The 24000-nt window shown below is 36.0% G+C and overlaps 1 protein-coding gene and 1 long non-coding RNA gene across 14 annotated transcripts in view; one reads left to right on the top strand and one right to left on the bottom strand.

Annotated features, from left to right (window-relative positions):
- The window catches only part of LOC115214900 (tensin-3), a 930040-nt gene that overhangs the window by 600921 nt on the left and 305119 nt on the right, over positions 1–24000 (bottom strand). The gene's annotated exons all lie outside the window — the stretch shown is intronic.
- LOC118764659 overlaps positions 21445–24000 on the top strand; it is a 22032-nt gene continuing 19476 nt past the window's right edge. The window contains exons 1-2 of the long non-coding RNA XR_005000477.1: positions 21445–21455; positions 21785–21790. This is a non-coding gene — a long non-coding RNA (uncharacterized LOC118764659). The remainder of the gene's footprint in view (positions 21456–21784; positions 21791–24000) is intronic.

Below are 24000 nucleotides of genomic sequence, written 5' to 3'. Positions count from 1 at the left end.
TTATTATTATTATTTTTTAATAAATTATTAAGTTTTTAAATTTTGTTGAGGGTTAGTAGAATGGGGTTCAGTGTATGAGTGTGCTGTAATTCTATTAAAAGTAATGGTAATAAAGTTAAATTTTTTTATCTATATGATATATTTAGCATATGTCATATAGAAAAACCTGTAGCTGCAGTGGTCATCAGGGAAAAGATCCTTTTACAGACATATTGTGTTTAAAAAGTCAGTATTCTTCAGAACTAGACAATCTAAAATTGCCCTGGAAGCATCTGTGAGAGTGACAGATACACATTTTGCTATTTTTGTGACTTGTCAGTGCCATGCACTCACATCCCTTCTGATAAAAATTGTCTCACCCAGCCTGATGTATAAAGATACTAAATAAACAATTCATTAGTTTTGCAAAGAAACTGTTAGGCTGAATAAAATTCAAATTATGCAATAAAATCAGCTTTAGATTAAAATCTTTAACTGTTTGACTTACTTAACAATATTTTTCTTGTATTAATTTTTTTGTTTAATAATAATTATTTTTTGTTTAATAATAATAATACTATTTTCATTTTTTTTTTTTGGTGGAGAATTGATTGATATTTTATTTGTCTTTGAAATATCTTAATTCCTACTTTGTTATCAATTTTAAGTTGGGGTCTATCAGGTTATCAACCTGACTGATCACAGGCTCGTGTATAATATAATATTATATATTGTACTAACTCTGTTGTTCCTGGGTTTATCTGTGTTAATGAGAAAAACAAGGATGTTGACACACAGAACTGTTTTTGTTTGCAAAGTGGCTTGGAGTGCCATACTTGTCTTTGGAATTTGTCGTAGGTTGATGCAACAAAGGATCTGAATTTTGTCAGCACATCCAGTCTTAACTAACAAGAATCAGTAAAGTGGTAGCCACCCTAGAACACTCAGATAAAATCAATGAAATTAAATCGTCAACACCCTACAGTTTTAAAATGGTCTGCTGTTTAATCAGGTTTAGTATAAACAGCAACAATGATACTAATGCTAATACCATCAGTCAAAACAATATCAACAAGTTGCTGTGTGGTAAGTAGCTTGCTTACGAACCACATGTTTCCGGGTTCAGTCCCACTGCATGGCACCTTGGACAAGTGTCTTCTACTATAGCCTTGGGCTAACCAAAGCCTTGTGAGTGGATTTGTTAGATGGAAACTGAAAGAAGCCCGTCGTATAGTTGTAAATATATATATATGTATGTGTGTGTGTGTGTGTGTGTGTGTGTATATGTTTGTGTGTCTGTGTTTGTCCCCCCAACATTGCTTGACAACCGATGCTGGTGTGTTTACGTCCCTGTAACTTAGTGGTTCGGCAAAAGGGGCCGACAGAATAAGTACTTGGCTTACAAAGAATAAGTCCTGGGGTTGATTTGCTTGACTAAAGGCGGTGCTCCAGTATGGCCACAGTCAAATGACTGAAACATGTAAAAGAGTAAAAGAGTAATATAGCTACAATAACAAAGGAGATTCTCTGCATGGTTATATGACCAGCTAGAAATAGCACTTGAATATCTTTTAAATCATAACTTGATGTCTTTAACCCTTTAGTGTTCAGATTACTTTGTCAAATGTGATGTTTGTTTATTTATATTGTTTTGAATTAATCCTGCATTATCTTGTAGTTTAGAGATTGCAGTGATGTGATTTTTTTAGTTTTAGAATGACATGGTAGGGCTGAGGTGAGAGGCGAGCTCTGGTCAGTTTCAATATAAAACAGGTTAAATATTTTGGCCGGATATGGCCGGTTTGAACGCTAAAGGGTTAAACCTTCTTTTATCTTTTACTTGTTATCTTATTGGACAGCAGCCATGCTGAGGCACTGCCTCAAAAGGCTCAATTGTATGAATTAATCCCAGTAATTAATTTTTTAAATTCTGGTACTTATTTTATCAGATGCTTTTGCTGAATTGCAAAGTTGTGAGTTTGTAAACAAACCAACGTCAATTGTTAAATGATGAGGCCAAACGCAAACATACACATATATACATAAATGATGGGTTTCACACAGTTTCTGTCTGCCATATTCACTCACAAGTCATTGGCTGACCTGAGGCTATAATAGAGTTGCAAAGGGAGCTGCTTAACTACACAGCCATGCCTGCATCTAACAGAGAACAATGTATTGAATGCTATTATCAGAAATAAAGAATATACTTCAAAAGAAGGGATAATCATGGCTGGAATGCCTGCCTGATCAGGACTGACTTGGGGCTAACAGTAACCAGAAAAACAGAAACTACTTCAAGAGCAACAACAGCAATGTCAAAAACATGAACAATTTTATGCAGTAATAAAGGCTAAAAATCTTTCTCCATGCATTGAAGGATCTCTTAAATTCCTGTCCAGTTCTTTATCAAGTTCCATCAAAGAAGTTTATAGTGACATTTTCCTGAATTTAGACTATCATTAAAACTTGAGATATCATTTGAAAGTCTCTAAGATGACAATTTCACCTAACTTTCAATGACATTATGTGACATATTGGTTCTTCCTCTGGAATATTACATGTAGAATTCAATGATCCCCTGGTCTTTTATGGAAGAAATGTTACTGATTGGCAATATGAATTTTTAAAAAATGATAGTAATAAAAAAAATATATATACACATATTTCTGAAAGTGAACTGAAATATTTTTGACAAATTCTAAGAATGAAAAATATGAAAAGAAAAAGAAAAAAGTAATGGAAAAAAAAAAAGGGAAAAAATGGAATAAAGGAAGAAAAAGGAAGCATTAATAGATCATATAAGAGGAAAAAATGAAGGAAAAATGTTTTTAAAAAAAATCCCATAAAAACATGATATGGCTCTTAGATATTGATGATTACATAATTTTGTAATGGAATGACTGTTATGGGAATGAGAAGAGTTAAGTGTCTTCAACCAAGACAGAAGAACTGAAACATTAGATTTCCAATATTGATTTCTAAATATGGTACCAAGGCCACAAAAATTGAAAGGAAGTGATGCCAGTTGATAGGGTAATCCTTACTAAATTACTGGTATTTATTTTAGTGCAGTCAGAGGAAATGATATGTAAAGTTGATCCTGGTGAGATTTGAACTCAAGAAGCATAAAAAAGTATCACAAACTCTTTAGTCTGGTACTTAACCATCTCTGCTATGTGACCTTCCCTCAGACATTCAAACTTCAAGTATCAAAGGGTTTAGTACTCCACATAGCAAAGGGATCATCATCATCATCATCATAATCCTTTAATGTCTGCTTTCCATGCTAGCATGGGTTGGACGATTTGACTGAGGACTGGTAAACCAGATGGCTGCACCAGGCTCCAATCTTGATCTAGCAGAGTTTCTACAGCTGGATGCCCTTCCTAGTGCCAACCACTCTGAGAGTGTAGTGGGTTCTTTTACGTGCCAGTCAGGCAGTACTGGCAATGGCCATGATCAAATGGTGTTTTTTACATGCCATCTGCACAGGAGCCAGTCCAGTGGCACTGGCGACAACCTCACTCGAATGTTTTTTTCCCATGCCACAGGCACAAGTGCGAGTAAGGTGACGCTGGTAACAATCACAGTCGAATGGTGCTTTTTACGTGCCACTGGCATGGAAGCCAGTTAACCACACTGGCAACGATTATGCTTGGATGGTGCTCTTAGCGCTCCACTAGCACGGATGGCAGTCATCGAATTTGATTTCGATTTCAATATCACTTGCCTCAACAGGTCTTTGCAAACAGAGTTTAGTGTCCAATGAAGGAAAAGTACGCATAAGTGGGTTGGTTACACCCTTGGCATAGGCCAAAAGGTTATGGTCTTATTTGGCTTGCCGGGTCCTCTCAAGCACAGCATATTTCCAAAGGTCTCAGTCATTAGTCATTGCCTTGGTGAAGCCTAATGTTCAAAGGTTGTGCTTCACCACTTCATCCCAGGTCTTCCTGGGTCTACCTCTTCCACAGGTTCTCTTAACCACTAGGATGTTGCACTTTTTTACACAGTTATCCACATCCATTCTTGCTACATGACCATACCAGCGCAGTCGTCTCTCTTGCACACCACATCTGATGCTTCTTAGGTTCAACTTTTCTCTCAAGGTACTTACACTCTGTCAAGTATGCACATGGACATTACACATCCATCAGATCATACTGGCTTCATTCCTTGCGAGCTTACGCATGTCCTCAGCAAATCAAAATTTTTCTCTATTCATGAGTACTGTCCAATCAAATTATAGTATAAATATTAACATTATCCACCTCAAAATGTACCTTTTCCTGATTAAGTAGGTCTATGATCAAAAGTATTCCAGCTGTGACCATCCCACTTTTTTCACACAGTATATCCAAAGCCATATTGTCTGGTATATCCACTTTTGCCAACAATCTGACGGAAACTTGGTTGCTATTTTCCACAAGTTGAACAAGTGCTTAGAGACGCTCACTGGCTCACAAAAGAAATGACATAAGATGTCCCAATATGGGGACTGACACTTGGCGGGGTCAAACAAAAACCTCTTCAGATTCAGATTATTCTTACTACCAAAGATAAGTGCTCTCTCCTATCTGTGTTCTCTGGCCTATAGGCATATACTGAGAATAATGAATTCATGCAAACCATTCTCCCATCAAACTTTCGAAAAATTGGTTAGAGAGCAGCACAGCCCCACTTCAACTCCAGCTTTCTTTATCAAGTGAAATGTGAAGTTGAAGAAAGCTTGATTGAAGAGGAAAGTATGTTACCTTGTCCTTTCAAGTTTGTCACCATTACAACCTTCTTCTTGGTGGCTGGCTGCCAAAGAGATGGGAACTACATGCCTTTTCCAATGAAAGTAAAGCATAACACAGCTAGGCAGTCCTTAATCTTTACAATGGACTCGGTTGATAGCTAGAACCATCCCAAACATAACAACAGCTGTCTGACTTAGTGCAAGATTCAAATATTTTAGTCCAGACCATTTGTAGCTCTCTCTCTATATATATTTGTCACTCAGGCATCTATATTTATGGACATAGAGAGAGGAGAAAGTGAAAATAGATGTTGCATCTATCACATTTTGTCATGGCTAACATATGAGGTGAGGGCAAACCACACAAGGAAAATGTTGGAATTTGATAAATATTTCAGTCAAAAGCCAAACATTACAGTAAAAATAACTCATCTTCCATTTATCAAAAATTGACATTTAACACGTGTTATACACTTGAGTAAATATATCAGTATATAAACATATATGAGTGTGTGTGTGTGTGTGATTTATATATATATATTTATATATATATATGCATGTATGTGTGAGTGTGAATGTGTGTGCCTCTGTGTGTGTGTGTGTGTGTGTGTGCAGGACTCAGCTGGTACATTTTTATCAACCCTGAAAGGATGAAAAGTCAAAGTCGACCATGGTGGACTTGGAACTCAGAATACAAGCAGCTGGAAGAAATACTGTTAAGCATTCTGTCCAGCACAGTTACAACTCCGTCGTTCCACTGCCTTAATAATAATAATAATAATAATAATAATAATAATAATAATAATAATCCTTTCTAGTAAAGGCACAAGGCCTGAAATTTTGGGGAAGGGGACTAGTTGATCACATCAAACCTAGTGTTTCACTGGTACTTAATTTATTGACCCTTAAAGGATGAAAGGCAAATTCAACCCCAGCAGAATTTGAACTCAGAATGTAAAGATGGATGAAATGCTGCTAAGCATTTTGCCCAGCATGCGAATGATTCTGCCAGCTCACTGCCTTAATAATAATGATAATAATAATAATAATAATAATGACCAGTAAACAAGCGTCACATTAGTCTGCTGGCTGTGGACAGCTGATACTTTCCATCATACCCAGCAATATAAGCTGTGAGTTTTCATTTAATAATAATCCTTTCTACTAAAGGAACAAGACCTGAAATTTTGGGTGAGTGGGTGAGTTGATTACATTGACCCCCCCCCCCCCAGTGTCTCAATGGTATTCAATTTATTGACCCTGAAAAGATGAAAGGCAAAGTTGACTCCGGCAGAGTTTGAACTCAGGACACAAGGACAGACGAAAAGCTGCTAAGCATTTTAACTGGTGTGCTAACGTTTCTGCCAGCTCGCCACCTTAATAACAACAACAACGATGATGATGATGATGATGATGATGGTGATGGTGATGATGATGATGATGATGATGATGGTTTCAAAGTTCGGCACAAGGCCAGCAATTTGGGGGAGAGGATAAGTTGATGTCATCAACCCCAGCACTCAACTGGTGCTTATTTTATTGATCCTGAAAAGATGAAAGGCAAAGTCGACCTCGGTGGAATTTGGATTCAGAATGTAAAGATGAATGAAATACCACTAAATATTTTTCCCGGGGCAGAAACAATTCTGCCAGTTCACCTCCTTGCAAATATTAATTATTATTATGAAAACTCATTGGAGATATTTAGATTTTTAAAGAAAATTACTCTCAATAAATTGTATGAAGAATGGTTGAGATTATATTCTTTTGCATCTCTCCAACACAAATCTTGTGCCTCATCAAATATTCCTGACACTTCAGAAAGAACTTAGTTCCGGAATGATAAATTATTTCATCCGGTCTCACTATTTGCTCACTGACCTCAGCTATATTATATGTAATTTCCATATAGAACTACTTAACATTTCTTTATCTGACAAAAAGCATTTCCCAGTGTCTTTTGTATCGTGTTAAAATGGGGGTCATTTTAGGTGTAGTTCACTGTTGTTCTTACATGCACACCTCATTCATTCCTTCTCTCTCTCTCTCTCTTTCTTTTAATCTTTTATATCAATATTTATATCCATCTCTATTTCTTGTGAACTTTTCACCTTCTTCACAGTCTTTATCAGATTCACTTCTCATTGCATCTTTCCATATTTCTGGTCACTTGACTATTTCAGAATTCTCTCTTTTACATATAATCATGGGTTGATCACACTTCTCCACAAAGCTTGTACTGCTCAATTTAATATATACAAACACAAGCTACAATGCATGACTCATAATGAAGCAACATCTACAGAGTTACTGATCCTGACAGAAATGTCAGGCAAATCTGAAAATCATACCTTACTATCTTGAAAAAAAAGAAGGAACCATTCAATAATGGTTTCTTTTTTGATACCTTTTTTTAAAAAGATGTTCTTGTTAAAAGACTTTTGTTTGTAGGTTTTTTCATTCAAGGTTGACATGGGGCTATGTAGAAAGCACCCTTGGAGTGGTTGGCTTTAGGAAGGGCATCTAGTTGTAGAAATCATGCCAAATCAGACTGGAACCTGGTGCAGCTCTCTGGCTTACCAGTTTTCAGTCAAACCATCCAACCCATGCCAGCATGGAAATTAGACACTAAATGATGATAATGACGATGACAACGACGATGATGATAATGATGATGACAATGATGTGTATAAGCTGGTGTGAGCACTGACCAGCTAAATCAACCTGCTGTATCAAGTAGAGAAAGCACTTTGATAAATCCTACAATTTCTAATGGATGTGTGGTAATTATTATTGTCTAACTCAGCCCATAATAAGAAAACATGATCAAAAGCATTTCAGCTGTGACCAGCCTAGTTTTTAGGAACTGTGTTATGTGAACCAAATGTGTCCTTTCTCATTGCTAATAGTTAGGGAGTAGTTTGATTTTGGGGTACCAGAAACTTTGAATGAAAGGTGGCAAGGAGTTACCTTGTGGTTACCTTTTGCAATAGAACTGAAAGTCAACAAGAGTGAGCAGTGAACTAAAACATTTTTGAAAATCTCAAGAGAAACTGAAATAGTACTTATAGAGGGCAACAATGAAATCAAGGAGAAAGTATAGAATAAAATCAATGTGAACCTCACTCCTTGTATACACACAATCCAAATAACATTTAAGTATAAACGAAAATGTTAATTCTTTCTAATTCACAAGGATCTCAATAGTAGGGGCCAACATGGTTTTTCTGAAATTTCAAGTGCGTAAGAGAGAAATTTTCTTCTAGATAAGAATTCAGCTTATTGCAGGTAATCTCACCAGAGGGGAAAAAGGGAGTCAATTGTACAAGCTAGCAACATATACTGATTAATTCTACTGTATTTTTGCTACTGTCTTCGCAATTAATTATATCACTTGTAGGCCTCTACATGGTTATTCGACTTGCTAGAAATAACAACCAAATGTCTTTCAAATCAAACTACATTCTATTTTATAAAGGATAATGGAGTCCTAGATACATTATGACCTAAATTAAGATCATAGATCTGTTCAAATCAATGCTAACCTGGGGATAAACAACACCATTTTGAACTTGATGTATTTAGCCACTGAGAAATCAATGTCCTCACTAGGACCACAATGAAAGCTGGTCACTAGATACAGAAGGTCGAGTGGTCACATGTAGGCATTCCTCATAAACTCATTGTTTAATAAGTGTGATGGAATGGCAGAAATGGTAAAATATTGATCAAAATACCACATGGTATTTAGTTACTTAAGTCCCTTTTCATTTCCAGTCCAGCTAATTACCTCAGAAATCATGAATCTGTATTTTATGCAAATCACTGCACTCTAAGTACAAATCTCTCTGAGGTTATCATCAACTCCAATGGAGCTTGAATCTAAACTATTAACCTTACAACATGTCAAGTTCTGTTGCAATTTTTTTTATTTACTTTAAATTTACAATATTCATTTAGATTTACTATATTTGATAAAAGATAGCATTTATTGGGTTTGTATACATATTAGTTTATACATATTAACATTGACACACTTTTCCATATCACAGAGAATTTTAGATGCTTAGAGTAAATTAGACTAATGACCAAAATAATTAGGGTAATGTAAAATTAATTAGAAAAGCCTTCCAATGAATAAAGGGGTTGGGAAGGGAATTGAAGAACAGCACTTTTAGTGGAGTCTGGTTCTACAAACATATGGTAACACTCCACGCCCACCTCTTCAAATATATGTAAAAGATCATCAAAAAAATTAATCCCTTTATTTGACTAAGCCCTGTTGCAATGACAAATATTAATAATAATAAAAATAAAAATAATAATAATAATAATAATAATAATGATGATGATGATGATGATGATGATGATGATGATAATGATAATAATAATAATAATAATAATAATATAATAATAATAACAACAACAATAATTATAATAATGATAACAATAAAGATTGCCACAATTGGCCTAAACATCTACCTGAAAAACTCTGATGACTGGATGTTAAAACTTGTCTTAAAGCATGAAAACAAGAAAGCATCTTACTCAGTAACAAAACAGGCAAAGGAATATCTAAATGAATTCCAAATACAACAAATCCCAGAATTAGATGTACTGGAAACAAGCACAGAAAAAGTTAAATGTATGAAAACCTGCTAAAATTGCTGCCTTTGATATTCTTACTGATAAATGGCAAGAAAAACCTCTCAATGGCAAATACCCAAAAAGAGCTAATAATATCCATGTTGACAAAGCCCTTACCCATCAATGGTTAGTGTATTCTGGCTTAAAATCAGAAACAGAAGGGTTTATCATAGCAGCCCAAGATCAATGCCTACCTACAAGGAGCTACCAGGCCAACATATTAAAGAACTGGAGTAGCTCATGTCGTGTATGTAAACAACAAAATGAAACCATTGATCATGTTGTCTCCATGTGCAGTCTTCTTGTGCCTACAAAGTATCTCAACAGGCATGTTAGAGCAGCACAGTATATTCACTGAGTAATTTGCAAATACCTGGACCTACCCCATGATAAAAACTGGTGGGAACACAAACCACTGCCAGTGCTTGAAAATGATTACATCTCACTCCTATGGAACTTCACCATTCAAACTGACAGAAAGATAGATGCGAATAGGCCAGACATTATATTGAAAGACTTCAGACAAATCCCATGCTTCCTCATTGATATGACTGTCCCAATCGACATAAATGTATCTGTCAAGACCCACCAGAAACTGAGCAAGTATAAAGATCTTGAAACAGAAATTGGCAAAATGTGGAACCTCAAGACTAAAACAATACCTGTTGTCATAGGTGCCCTAGGAATGATAGCAAAAGGAGCTGATTGCTACATAACTCAGATACCAGGAAACCCCAAAATGGCAGAAATTCAAAAGATAGTGCTCATGGGAACTGCCTATATCCTACGTAAAATGCTGTCTGTGTAATCTCAAAGTTTAAAACAAAGTTAAACTTTTTTAATATTTTCTTAAACATTCTCTAGAATAATACTGTGTGCAAAACGATATACATAATACCCTAGGCATAACACCAACTTGAACTTCTAACTTGTCTCTTGAGGTCTCTGGATGAGACTTCGAGTCAACTTGTACAAATACAAAGCAAAAGTCAAACATATAATAATAATAATAATATAATAATAATAATAATAATAATAATAAAGAGACATCAAACTTTGTTTCTCATTTAGAGGCTTAATGAAGGAAGTTTAAATATATTGAGAGTCTAATGAAAATGTTTATTTTTAAAAATACAACACCTGGAAAAAGATTTTATTAATTAGTCTGAGGGGAGAAAGAGAAAGCAGAAGCTGCCTCAAAGGCTCCATGGGGTCTCTCCTGAATAGATAGGGTGGTACTACTATTATGGGAGGTTGATGGTGGTTATTTCTCCTTAGTCTGAAATGCCGATGTGAACAAGTATGGGGTTACTGAAGGATATAGTTGTCTTGAGGAAAAGCATAGAGAAACTTGTTTAAGAGGAGGTGATGGATGTGTAATGTAATATGAGATCTTATATAGATGACAAAAACAACAGAAGTGGGTGAGTTGGGTTATTTTAAGTAGGAGGAAGTATGCCAGATTCCAGGAGAGCAGAAGTTGATAAGAAATGGTAGCAGAGAATAAAGGAAGAAGCTGCTTAAGTGTGAGTGAGTAATAAGTGTTTGGAATGTTTGATGATGCTTCTAAGTAAGATTAAGATGAGATTTAAGTGCTAGGGTGTCACCCAAGATAGCTTATGTGGTAGATTCAATCTGTCGCTCAGTTAAACAATACCACTGAGCGCCTTTTGTGAAGGTCGCTTTGTTGTAAGCATTTAAGCAATTTATCTTGTCTGAGAATAACATTCTCTCTTCTACCAAATACTCTCAGAGTTGTGGGGGGCTGTCTTTCTACCTCTGGCTAAACCACTTTTTAGATAAATAACATAATATAGATACAGGCATGTCTGTGTGGTAAGCTTGTTTTGCAACCATGTGGTTTTGAGTTCAGTACCACTACACAGCACCTTGGGCAAGTGTCTTCTACTGTGCTTTGTAAGTGAATTTGGTAGATAGAAACTGTGTGGAAGCCTGATGTAGATATGTAAATATGTGTGCATCTCTTGGTTTTTGTGTTGCTCCCACACAAATGGTGTTGGTTTGTTTATATCGGGGTTGATTTGTTCAACTAAACTCTACAAGGCAATGACACTGTATGGCTGCAGTATAATGAATGAGACAAATAAAAGATAAAAGATATAATTGCGAAACCAATTAACCAGTAAAGAGATAATAATGTCCATTCTATCACAAGAGCAGCAGCTCTCTGTGTATAACTACTAAGACATTTAAATCTCATTCAATTACCATTCCTTCAAAGCTGTAATCAGTGGTTCTCAATCATTTTTTATCTATGGAGCCCTTTGATTACTATTCTAGTCTGGTAGACCCCCCCATAGCCATTCAATGTTTAAAATTTATTTTTATAGATTCTTCTTTCAAATTTCCTGTTTTGTTTTTCATACATTAATTTGTAATCAACATCAAAATAAAAATCAAATAGAAATTGTAGTTGTGATACCCGTACCGGTGGCACGTAAAAGGCACCACCTGAACATGGCCGATGCCATTGCCACCTTGATTGGCTTCTGTGCCGGTGGCATGTAAAAAGCAGCCACTACACTCATGGAGTGGTTGGCGTTAGGAAGGGCATCCAGCTGTAGAAACACTGCCAGATCAGATTGGAGCCTGGTGCAGCCTCCTGGCTTCCCAGACCCCAATTGAACTGTCCAACCCATGCTAGCATGGAAAGCGGACATTAAACGATCATGATAATGATGATGATGATGAACTATGTAAACCATTTGAGAAAGAAATTTAGCTGTTTCTTGCATTAACTACATCCAAAACAAATTTTTTTCATGGACCCTTAATATACTACTGTGGGTCCCAGTTTACTATTTTGTTTGCGAGGACCCCTGAAAGTCCTGGTTGAGAACCACAGCTGTAAATAGACAGTACAAGGTGGAATTACTCATCACTGTAGGCAGTGGCAGCACTGTAAATCTGATGAGAGTTTTGTATCTTACACAGTTAAGTTCATACCATCCCATGGAATCAGGCCATGATAGAAGCACTGACAATATGGTTCTATATCCAGCTACATGTATGCAGAGGTTTAGTAACCAACTTGAATGCATGTGCAGTAAGGAGGTTACATACACTGGAGAAAAAAGTTGTAGGTAGAAACCTTCAGAGAGCAAACATTTTGGTGGGGAGGAAGGCAATGTGTGAGGTTACAATATTTACTTTTACTTTATAAGTGTAAGGAAGATACAAGCAAGAAGGATGGTAAAGAGGAAAATAGAAGGAAGAGAACAGATTGCACAATGTTTAGTGCATGGTCCCAGGAGGGAAAGTGTAGGTAGCTTGTTATGAAAAGCAAAAGCAAATTCTGGTGGTGAGTAGTTTTTTTGGGATTGAGCCAGCTAATCTAGATGGGTGGGTGTGGAGGTGATAGGTGGTGTAATTATGATAGAAGAGACAGATGGAATAGGTAGCTTGAAAGTAAGTCAAAACACTGAATGCTGTCAACAAGGATTTGCTAGTAAACTGGATTGCCTCATATATATATATACATATATATATATATATATATATATATATATAATATATAATATATATACATATATATATATATATATATATATATATATATATATAATATATATATATAATATATATATATATATATATATATATATATATATATATATATATATACATATATATACATATATATACATATATATACATATATATAGGTACAGGCATGGCTGTGTGGTAAGTTTGTTTCCAAACCACACAGAGCCAGATACAGTCTCACTTCAGGGTACCTTTGGCCGGTGGGTTCTATAGTAGCCCTAGGCTTACCAAAGCTTTGTGAATGGATTTGGTAGATGGAAACTGAAAGAAGCCCATCATCTATATAATTGTGGCTTTGTATTAGTCCACTACCATCGCTTGAAAACCGTTGTTGGTTTGTTTACATTACCCTTTACTTAGCAGTTCAGTTAAAAGAGACTGATAGAACCAGTGCCAATTTATTCAACTAAACCCTTTAAGGTGGTGCCCCAGCATAGCCACAGTCTAGTGGCTGAAACAAGTAAAAGATAGATTATATATATGTTGTATGGGGAATCTGTACATCCTTGCGATTGACTAAGTGAACAATACTAGTCAGTATAAAAGAGCAAGCAGAGAACAGTCTGAGAAGAGTGTCATATGTGCAGTCATATAGTGTACAGGCTGCAGGAATTATTGAATAAAGATATCGTAGAGTGCTTGTTGAAGATACACAGTTGGAGAGTAATAAGAGAACATCAGAGAATGTTAAATATTATAACAGTTCAGATATAACAGTGACGATGAGAAGTCATACATCAATATATATATTATATATCTGGATCACCTCATACATGTGTGTGTGTGTGTTTATACATGTGTATATGTACATGTGTTTGTTGTAGTTGTAGTTTAGGATCAATCCATCTATGATCAATCAGTCAACCAGCTATGACTATCCTTGCATTTTCTCACATGCAGAGAGCTCAGGACCACACTATATTATATATATTCCCCCACCCACTTTTTTAAGGAAGTAGAGTATGATTTAAGAAAATATTTTGGCTGCTATTTCCAGTAAATCGACCAACTACATGAATGTTCCCTCATTAGCAACTCAAGTTGTACAACAGGTGATAAAAGAAGGGTTTTACCTTATAATGCAACTGAGGCACAAATATGTTTCAAATTTTGGTACTAGGCCAGCAATTTCAAAGTAGAGGGTAAACTGGTAAAATTAACCCCCAGTGCTCTACTGGTACCTATTTTATCATCTTCAAAAGGATGAAAGGCAAAGTTGACCTTGGAATTTGAACACAGAATGTAAAGACAAATGAAACACTAAGCTTTTTGCCCACCACAGCAACAATTCTGCAAGCTTGCTGCCCTTCTGATTGCACGAGTGTAACTCTTAACCCATATTCTTTTATTCTTTTACTTGTTTCTGTCATTTGACTGTGGCCATGCTGGAGTACCACCTTTAGTCGAGCAAATTGACCCCAGGACTTATTCTTTGTAAGCCTAGTACTTATTCTATCAGTCTCTTTTGCTGAACCACTAAGTTACAGGGACGTAAATACATCAGCATCGGTTGTCACAAGCACAAACACACTTACACATATATATACACATATATATATATGACAGGCTTCTTTCAGTTTCCGTCTATCAAATCCACTCACAAGGCTTTGGTCAGCTCGAGGCTATAGAAGAAGACACTTGCCCAAGGTGCCACGCAGTGGGACTGAACCCAGAACTATGTGGTTGGTAAGCAAACTACTTACCACACAATGCCCTTAAAAAAATGAAGTATTCACTGTATTTAGATCAAACATTATGGTAAGAGAAGGACAGTATGCAACTGTTAGCTACGGGTGTCGACTACTTACTGAACATTTTGTATGCTCTGTCAGATACTTCCCGGTGAGTTCATGTCCAAACAAGTAGGAGCAGGTTTTACCTTGCAAAAACGTAACCAGGGGTATATATGGGGTATTATCAATATCCTGTATATTGCTTTCAAATTTTGGCACAAGGCCAGCAATTTTAAGGAAGAGGATAAACTGAGAAAATGAACGCCAATGCTCAACTGGTACTTATTTTATCAACTTTGAAAGGATAAAATACATTGCATTCAAATTTTGGCACAAGGCCAGCAATTTCAGGGGTGGGACTAGGTCAGTTACATCAACCCCAGTGCTCAACTCATACTTATTTCATTGACTCTGAAAAGATGAGAAGCAAAGTTGACCTCAGATGGATGAAATGTCAGTAAACACTTTGTCCAGTCGTTCTGTCAGCCCGTTGCCTTCCTGATGGCACAAATATAAACTCTTAATTATCAATATCCTGCATATTGATGGATGTCTTAAAATTGATCACCATGAAAACTGGTGATTAATTACAGAATTAACCAATACCTCGTAATTGTTCATGAACATTTGGAAACATGGAGAACAGCCATTTACCTACATTCTTAGACAGATACTTGTAAACCTGTATTGAGAAACATGAAGGCATGGAAATGGACAGACATAAATATGTAAAACTATCTTTCTCTCTCAGCTCCACATGTTTGTGTGTGTATGTGTGTGTGTGGATATGTGTATATATGTACATACTTACATACATGCATACATACATATATTCCTTCCTGTATATTCATCTACTTACCTACACACACACATGGAGCATTCTGGTTTGATATTCATAATACTTGACCATTATGGAAGAACTTGTGGTTGAACACCAAGTAATCACAGGGTAAAAAAAATACAGGGTGCTATTAATTCTACTTGTAACATAGGAATTCTCACTTGATGAGAAGAAAAGGAGATTGTATGATGCACACATATGAAGAATTATGTCATATGGTAGTGAAACATAGGCATCGAACTCAGAGGATATTGAAAGGGTGGAGAGAAGTGAGACCAGCATGATTAACTGGATGTGTAATGTCAGTGTGTATGAATGATGGAGTACGGTTGAGCTGAGAGTAAAGCTGAATGTAGGAAGAATCAGTTGTGGTGTGCAAGAGATGAGGCAGTACAGGTATGGGACATGGGATTCACGTGATGGATGACATTTGGATAAAGAATTAATAAGAAATCCAAGGGAATGGAGGCCGTAGAAGAGGAAGACTGAGGAAGACATGAACAGAATTGGTGAATGCTAAATGAATGATGTCAAGAAGTAGGATCTCACACAGGATATGACAAGGGATTGTGGGAAGGGTAGAGATGCACTGGATGTGTCCAGTGCAACCCCATCAGACATAGAAAAGCAGATGGATGGTGATGATGATGATGATGATGATGATGGTGGTGGTGGTAATACATTCTATTTTGCTCTTTTGTTTTTTTAACAGTCTCAGTCATCAGACTGTGCCCATGTTGGGGCACTTCTTTCAAAGGTGAATTCAATCACATTGACTCACACTTCAGTACTTACTATATCAATCTTTATTGTCAGACTGCTATGTTATGGGATAAAATATGGGCACAGCATAAACAAATCCAGTTGAGACACAAGCATATGAGAAATTATGACAAACACAAGTGTACATCATTTAATCTCTATACACAGTTCACTGTTGTGGTTATTTGTATCCTCTGCTTTGGATGTTCCAAATGCAATTAGATGCTAAACCATAACAGAATATCAGGGCAATGTCTCATTGCATCATGTTACACAGATAAAATGTTGTGTGTGTGTGTGTGTGTGTATATATATATATATATATATATGACGGGTTTCTTTTCAGTTTCTGTCTACCAAATCCACTTACAAAGCTTTGGTTGGCCTGAGGCTATAGTAGAAGACACTTGCCCAAAGGTGCTACACAGTGGGACTGAACCCGGAACTATGTAGTTAGGAAGCAAGTTTCTTACCATACAGCCACTCCTGCACCCATATATATATATATATATATATATATATATATATATATATATATATATATATAACTAATACACCTGCTTGCTGTTCCTTCACCTGTCTCTGTCTTTCGTGTTTTGTAAATTTGAACTATACACACATATATATATATATATATGTATATATATGTATATGTATATATATATATATCTATATATATATATATATACGTACGTCTATATATATATATATGTATGGTTCAAATTTACAGAAAGCAAAATACAAAGACAGGTGAGAGAAGAACAAGCAGGTGTATTAGTTTGACACTTGGGAAGAATGGAAAAGTCTTTGATGTTTTGAGCCTACACTCTTCAACAGAAAGGGTGGAGAGGGAACGAAAAAAAACAGAGAAAAACAACGTGTAGGGATTAATGGTTCTACATGATACGTACATATATAAATATATATATATAATGTTGACAGGGTTAAACTCCAAGCTGTGTTCTCTGGAAGTACATCTGTTTATTCCAGTATTACAGTTCAATATGTAGTTGTTATATTTATGTGAGTTATGCATAAGAGTTAAAAATACTGTGAAATATTTTTTGTTGAGTAATATCAGGAGATTGTACAATAATACCAAATAATTTTCCAGTCCCCTTTTTTGATATAAATATGTGTGTGTGTGTATGTGTGTGTGTATGTGTTTGTATAACTAAGTCATTTAAAAATCTGTAAGTCAGGAAAAAGATGCACTTCATTCCATGTTGACTACCTCTGATGAATGTAGGGTTATATAATCAGATTGTTACCTAACACTCCTTTGTAATCATAGCATGAAACCTATTGGTAAAGTCAGCCATGATGGATGTATAATACTGTACACTTTGGTTTGGATAATATATATATATATATATTATATATATATATACGATGCCGGACCCCCCTGGCACCTGTGCAGGTGGCACGTAAAAAGCACCCACTACACTCGCGGAGTGGTTGGCGTTTGGAAGGGCATCCAGCTGTAGAAACTCTGCCAGATCAGACTGGAGCCTGGTGCAGCCCCTGGCTTCCCAGACCCCGGTCGAACCGTCCAACCCATGCTAGCGCGGAAAACAGATGTTAAACGATGATGATGATGATGATGATATATATACATATATAATATATATGGACTTCTACACAGATTTTGTCTATTAACTCACTCATAAAATATTCAAAATACTGTTAATTTGAGATTCAAGTAGAAGATACTAAATTGTGTCATGTAGGAAGATCAAGTCTAGAGCCTCAGAGTAATGCCTATGCACAGATGCGTGCCTGTAGTGTGTGTGTGTAGTGTGTGTGTGTGTGTGTGTAAGTGTGTGTGTGTGTGTGTAAGTGTGTGTGTGTTTTCAGGAAGGAAATTTATTTTGGTAATGAAATTATTAAAAAAAGCATTAAGAAAACATTATAATACATATCAAAAGTGTCAGAGGTCAGAAGTCAGAGGTCAGAGATGCTTGAGATATAGGAAAAGGAAACATTCAACAAATTATTGGCTGTTTGAACGAAAACAGCTTTACTTGAAATATTTTATGAGTTGTAGTTGTTGTTGTTGCTGTTGTTGTTGTTGTTGCTGTCATTGTTGTCGTTGTTATTGTCATCATCGTCGGTGTTGTTGTTTAACCCCAGGTCAGCTCTTGTAGAGCAAACCTATGATTAATGGCATTCCGGCAAAGACCGTGCCATCCTACTTTCAAGAACTGTGTATCATGGTCTTATATTATGCATCCTTTCCTTTCAAGATGCTAAAGAATAGTTTGGCTGCTATTTCCTGTAGATCAATAAGCAGAATGCTTTGTAGTTATGGTTATGTTATGTCACTGTATGTCCTGGGTTCGAATCTCACCAGGGTTTGACTATGCTTTTTATCTAGCCAGAGGGTTGATAAAACAAAACATCAAACACAAAATCTATTTAACCCTTTGACATTCAAACTGGTTATATCCTACTCGTTGTATTCAAACCAGCCAGATCAAACCTGTCACACCTACCCTACAATATCATTCTAATAATAAACAATCATTGAAATCTTGAAGCTAGGAGATAAAGCATGATTAATTCAAAACGATGTGAATAAATAAGCATTACATTTGACAGAATAATCTGAATGCTAAAAGTTTGTTGTTGCTTAGCCCTAGATAAAACTTGATCAAAGGCATTCCAGCTTCCCAAATACATGGTTCCAGATGGTTCAGTCCCACTGTGTGCACCTTGGACGAGAGCCTTCGACTACAGCCTTGGGCCAACCAAGGCTGAAGCAGAAATGTTCGTCCCACACCACTGCTTGACAACCAGTGTTTGTGTGTTTATGTCCTCTTAACTTAAGTCCTGCAGAAGAGATTGATAGAAATAGAATAAGTATCAGGATATATACATTAGTTGATATATATATATATTTTTCTTTTTCAAAGACGAAGACAAGAGTGTGTGATTTGAGGAAAATTTGACTGCTATTTCTAGCAAGCTAAGCAAACATGAAGAGGTTCACAGCTCGCTTGTAGCTGTAGTTATTATTATTATTATTGGAGGTAGTAGTAATGGTGGTGGTGGTGGGGGGGGGTCTAGTACTCTATCACCACCACCCTCACCACCATACCAACCTACCAGTGTATCACAGTGGCTGGGCACGTGGGTTGTATAGAGGCACATGACAGTGTGCATATAAACATGAGGTAGGTTTGTAAATAAATATATATAGATTTGTATACAGAAACATCTGTCAATATCTGGATACATATGTTGAGAAGCATTGAGTATATATGTGTGCCTTTGTGTGCATGTGTGTGTGTAAATGCATACACCATCCCAATACACGTACACATAGCATAGAAATATACATAGATATACCTTCAAGATGATGATGATGATGATGATACCAGTGGAGGTGGTATACATCAAGATTAAAATAACTGTATATGGGCTTGAAGATTTCGTCGGTAAAATGTGTTGGATAAGTAATTTATAACATTTTGCTCTTCTTTATTCTAATGCTTTCTCTAATTTAATAATAATAATAATAATAATCCTTTCTACAGTAGGCACAACGCCTGAAATTTTGGGGGAGGGGACTAGTCGATTATATCGACCCCAGAATTTCACTGGTGCTTAATTTATCGACCCCAAAACGATGAAAGGTAAAGTCAACCTCAGTGGAATTTGAACTCAGAATGTAGTGATGGGTTAAATATTGCTAAGCGTTTCGTCCAGCATGCTAACAAGTCTGCCAGCTTTCCACCTTTCAATAATAGTAATAATAATAATAATAATAATAATAATAATAATAATAATAATAATAATAATAATAATAATTATTATTATTATTATTATTATTATTATTATTATTATTATTATTATAATGAGCTTATTATAAATACAATGTTCAAGAGCGCAACATGTCAGACAAGGGTAAAAGAGGGGCCAGATAGCAGCAATAAGCCAATAAAAAAACGAGACAGCAATGAAAGCATGAAATGAAAGCTCATAGAATAATGTCAAATAATATTCTCTTTTAAGTGAATTGGTAAACTTAAATGAGTAGATAATCTACCCAATACTGAGAAGATTTAATTTCATATATGTGTATGCATAACAGATAATCATGTTCAGCAGTATTGAGTACATTTAAGATCAGATATATCCTGTATATAGATATATCCTTTATATAGATATATCCTTAAGATATTAAAATGGCTTTAATAACAGATAATCCATTCAGTATTGAGCAGTAGCTTTAATAACAAGTATAATGTCTCTGTAGCAAATGATTTTAATAACAGATAATCGACTTGATATTTAGTAGCTCTAGCAAATAATATCCTTTATACAACAAATGACTTTTTAATAATAGATAATCTACTCCATACTGAATGGCTTTAATGCAGTATAATCCACCACTAATCTCATTGATTTTATAAGATAATCTGCTTCTCAATGATTGTCATTTGTAATAGAGAAGATGTGTAAGGACATTGATTAAGTAAAAATGGTAGAGCAGAGATGTTGAGTATCAGGAGACTCTGTAGAGTAACTAAGTAAATGCATTCTAGTATTTAGTTTTGTATCTCCAAGTTCAAACCTTATTGATACTGATCTTCTTTAATATCACTTCAAAAACAATGAAATAAATACCAGTTATATATTGTTATCACTCTAATCGCCAATACCATTTTCATTATAGTCTTTGGTTCATCGTCATCATCATCACCATCATCATCATTGTTTAATGTTTGTTTTCCATGCTGGCATGGGTTGGACGGTTTGACTGAGGTCTGCAAAGCTTTTGTTTATAAAGTACCAAGGTTGATTTCTTTGACTAAAAACCCTTCAAGGCAGTGCCCCAGCATGGCTGCTGTCCAATGACTGAAGCAAGTAAAAGATACATAATAAAAGATGTAAATGCTGATCTATATCTTCAGGCTTTCTAAGCTGACATAAATAACAGGCAAACAGCAGTTAGAAGAACATTAGTGACATGCTTGAGGAAGGAAGTATCAAGAAATTCAATTACATCTTGATGAGAAGTTGATGGAAGACAAGAACAAAAAGACTGATGGAAGAGCAAGTAAATATTTTGGGGTCCTGTTACATCCATCAAGTAAATAGCTGTGTTGTAGTAAAAACTATATTTGTCATTTAAAACATACACATATGATTTAATAGTCACTCTAGTGTTGTTTTTAAAGTATTGTTTTATATCAGGACTGTCAAGTTATTTAAAACTGGGTCTTGGGATTCCCTATGCTACATTCCTAAAAATAATTACTTTTGATACCTTTTCAGGCTTCCCTTTAATTGCAGCAGAGCTTGATGGGATGGGTGTAAAAATAGACTATGTTAAAAGTTCCTGTGAATGAGAGGTGGGACTCTCATTCTTAACAAACCAACTTTTTATGCATAATAATAATAATAATAATAATAATAATAATAATAATAATAATAATAATAATAATCATAATAATGAAGTTATTGTATACTGTGCTCAAATGCACTACAACTCATCAGAAAAAATAGTTAAAAGTGCATGAACAGCACATAGAATAAGCACAGGAAGTGAAGAGTGAAAGAGTCATTTAAAAAAACAGATGGGGAATCAGGTGTAGTGTTGGCAAATTTCAGAAAGTATAGAAGTTTTGAAGGATGTAGTGACCCAACAGCTAATAACTGATGTGTGTAGTTTATTCCATGTGTCAGCATTTCCAAGTGTGAAAATATGTTTCCAAAAGTCATGGGTGCTGTGTTGATTTTTTGATTTTGTAAGCATTTCCACAAGTGTTAAACACATGAAATTCAAAGAGGTACCCAAAAGGTGGTGGATAATCTTGTGGGCGTCTACTAAGTCAGTTGCCAAATGTTGGAGCTTTAATGTGTCCAGCCCCAGGGAAGCAAGGCATTCAGAGTGTGGTAGATGCCTGATAGTGGGTATTCATCTGGTTGAATATTTCTGAACAGTTTCCAGGAGATTGATATGCTGAACATTTTCAATGATATACATTATTTTAAATGGCCAATATATGATCAAATCATTAGCTAAAGAAAAAGTCAAAGCAAAGGATATTGGATACCAAACCAGATTTCCAATCAGGTACACAAACGAATGACAAATAAGGACATCACTGGTTCTGGTTAGGTGATCTTAAAACATAAGTCAAACAGAACCTTTATGCTGTTGTAGCAGTAGCAGTTTCAGCCATTTTGAAATGTGGCTGTAGCGGTCTCTGATATCCTCACTGTTTGAGAGACACGGCAGGAATGATCTTGTCTGAGATTACAGCCATCTTTGGCCGAGCTGTTCCTGTTGTGTCCACTGAATTGATTGGTTGACAGGTGGCGCGATTTGTCTCTACTTATTTTGCGCCACTGTCCAAAGCCAACCAATCACGGCCTTTGGTTAAGGTCCCTTCTCCTAGGCTCTGTTGAGCCACCCTACTTGTATATAAAGGAAGGTTCTCAGTATACTGTCATACAACATATGAGAAATATAAAGAGAAGCGAAATCTCACTCAAGTCACACTCTGCCATCCTAAATAAATAAATAATTAAATAAATAAATAAAAGTACAATACTCTTACTCTTTTACTCTTTTACTCTTTTACTTGTTTCAGTCATTTGACTGCGGCCATGCTGGAGCACCGCCTTTAGTCGAGCAAATCGACCCCGGGACTTATTCTTTGTAAGCCCAGTACTTATTCTATCGGTCTCTTTTGCCGAACCGCTAAGTGACGGGGATGTAAACACACCAGCATCGGTTGTCAAGCAATGCTAGGGGGACAAACACAGACACACAAACACACATATACATATATATATATATACGACGGGCTTCTTTTCAGTTTCCATCTACCAAATCCACTCACAAGGCATCGGTCGGCCCGGGGCTATAGCAGAAGACACTTGCCCAAGGTGCCATGCAGTGGGACTGAACCCGGAACCATGTGGTTGGTTAGCAAGCTACTTACCACACAGCCACTAATGCAATTAGTTCTTTAAAAAAAAAAAAACACTGTCTAGATAAGGAATGGAATGGAACACCTTTGACTGTAAATGGTTTTATTTGCCAGAGATGATTTGGGGTTAAACAACAGCTGAAGTTAATAAGAAAGCTTTTGTATTGGAATGGCTGTGTGGTAAGAAGTTTGCTTCCCAAATACATGGTTCCAGGTGGTTCAGTCCCACTGTGTGGCACCTTGGACGAGAGCCTTCGACTACAGCCTTGGGCCAACCAAGGCTGTAGCAGAAATGTTCGTCCAACACCACTGCTTGACAACCAGTGTTTGTGTGTTTATGTCCTCTTAACTTAAGTTCTGCAGAAGAGATTGATAGAAATAGAATAAGTATCAGGTTACAAAAAAAAAAAAATACTGCGATTGATTTGTTTGATTAAAATCCTTCAAGCGTGACCACAGTCTAATGACTGAAACAAGTAAATGACAAAAGATAAAAGATGGTTACTCGGTTTACTAAAAATAGCAACTAATTCACCCTCAAGTCACACCTTATTGACTTAAAGGAAATACATTGAATGATGTAACCTCAGATATACTGCATAGAAATAACAAAGGATGGTAACAGTTGCAAATAATAGGGGATGGCCACTTTGGAAAGCATTTGATTTTAGACCTATTTGATTAGGGTTGACCTGGGATTAAAGCACACCAGCAACAAAATAAGCCAAAACTTGCTGAGTCAGTAGAATGTTGGACAACTAACTGGGGGGTCAGCAGTCTATA

This window comes from Octopus sinensis, linkage group LG8 (assembly GCF_006345805.1).
Source record: "Octopus sinensis linkage group LG8, ASM634580v1, whole genome shotgun sequence".
Taxonomy (NCBI): Eukaryota; Metazoa; Mollusca; class Cephalopoda; order Octopoda; family Octopodidae; genus Octopus; species Octopus sinensis.
This window is presented reverse-complemented; position numbering and strand designations above follow the sequence as displayed.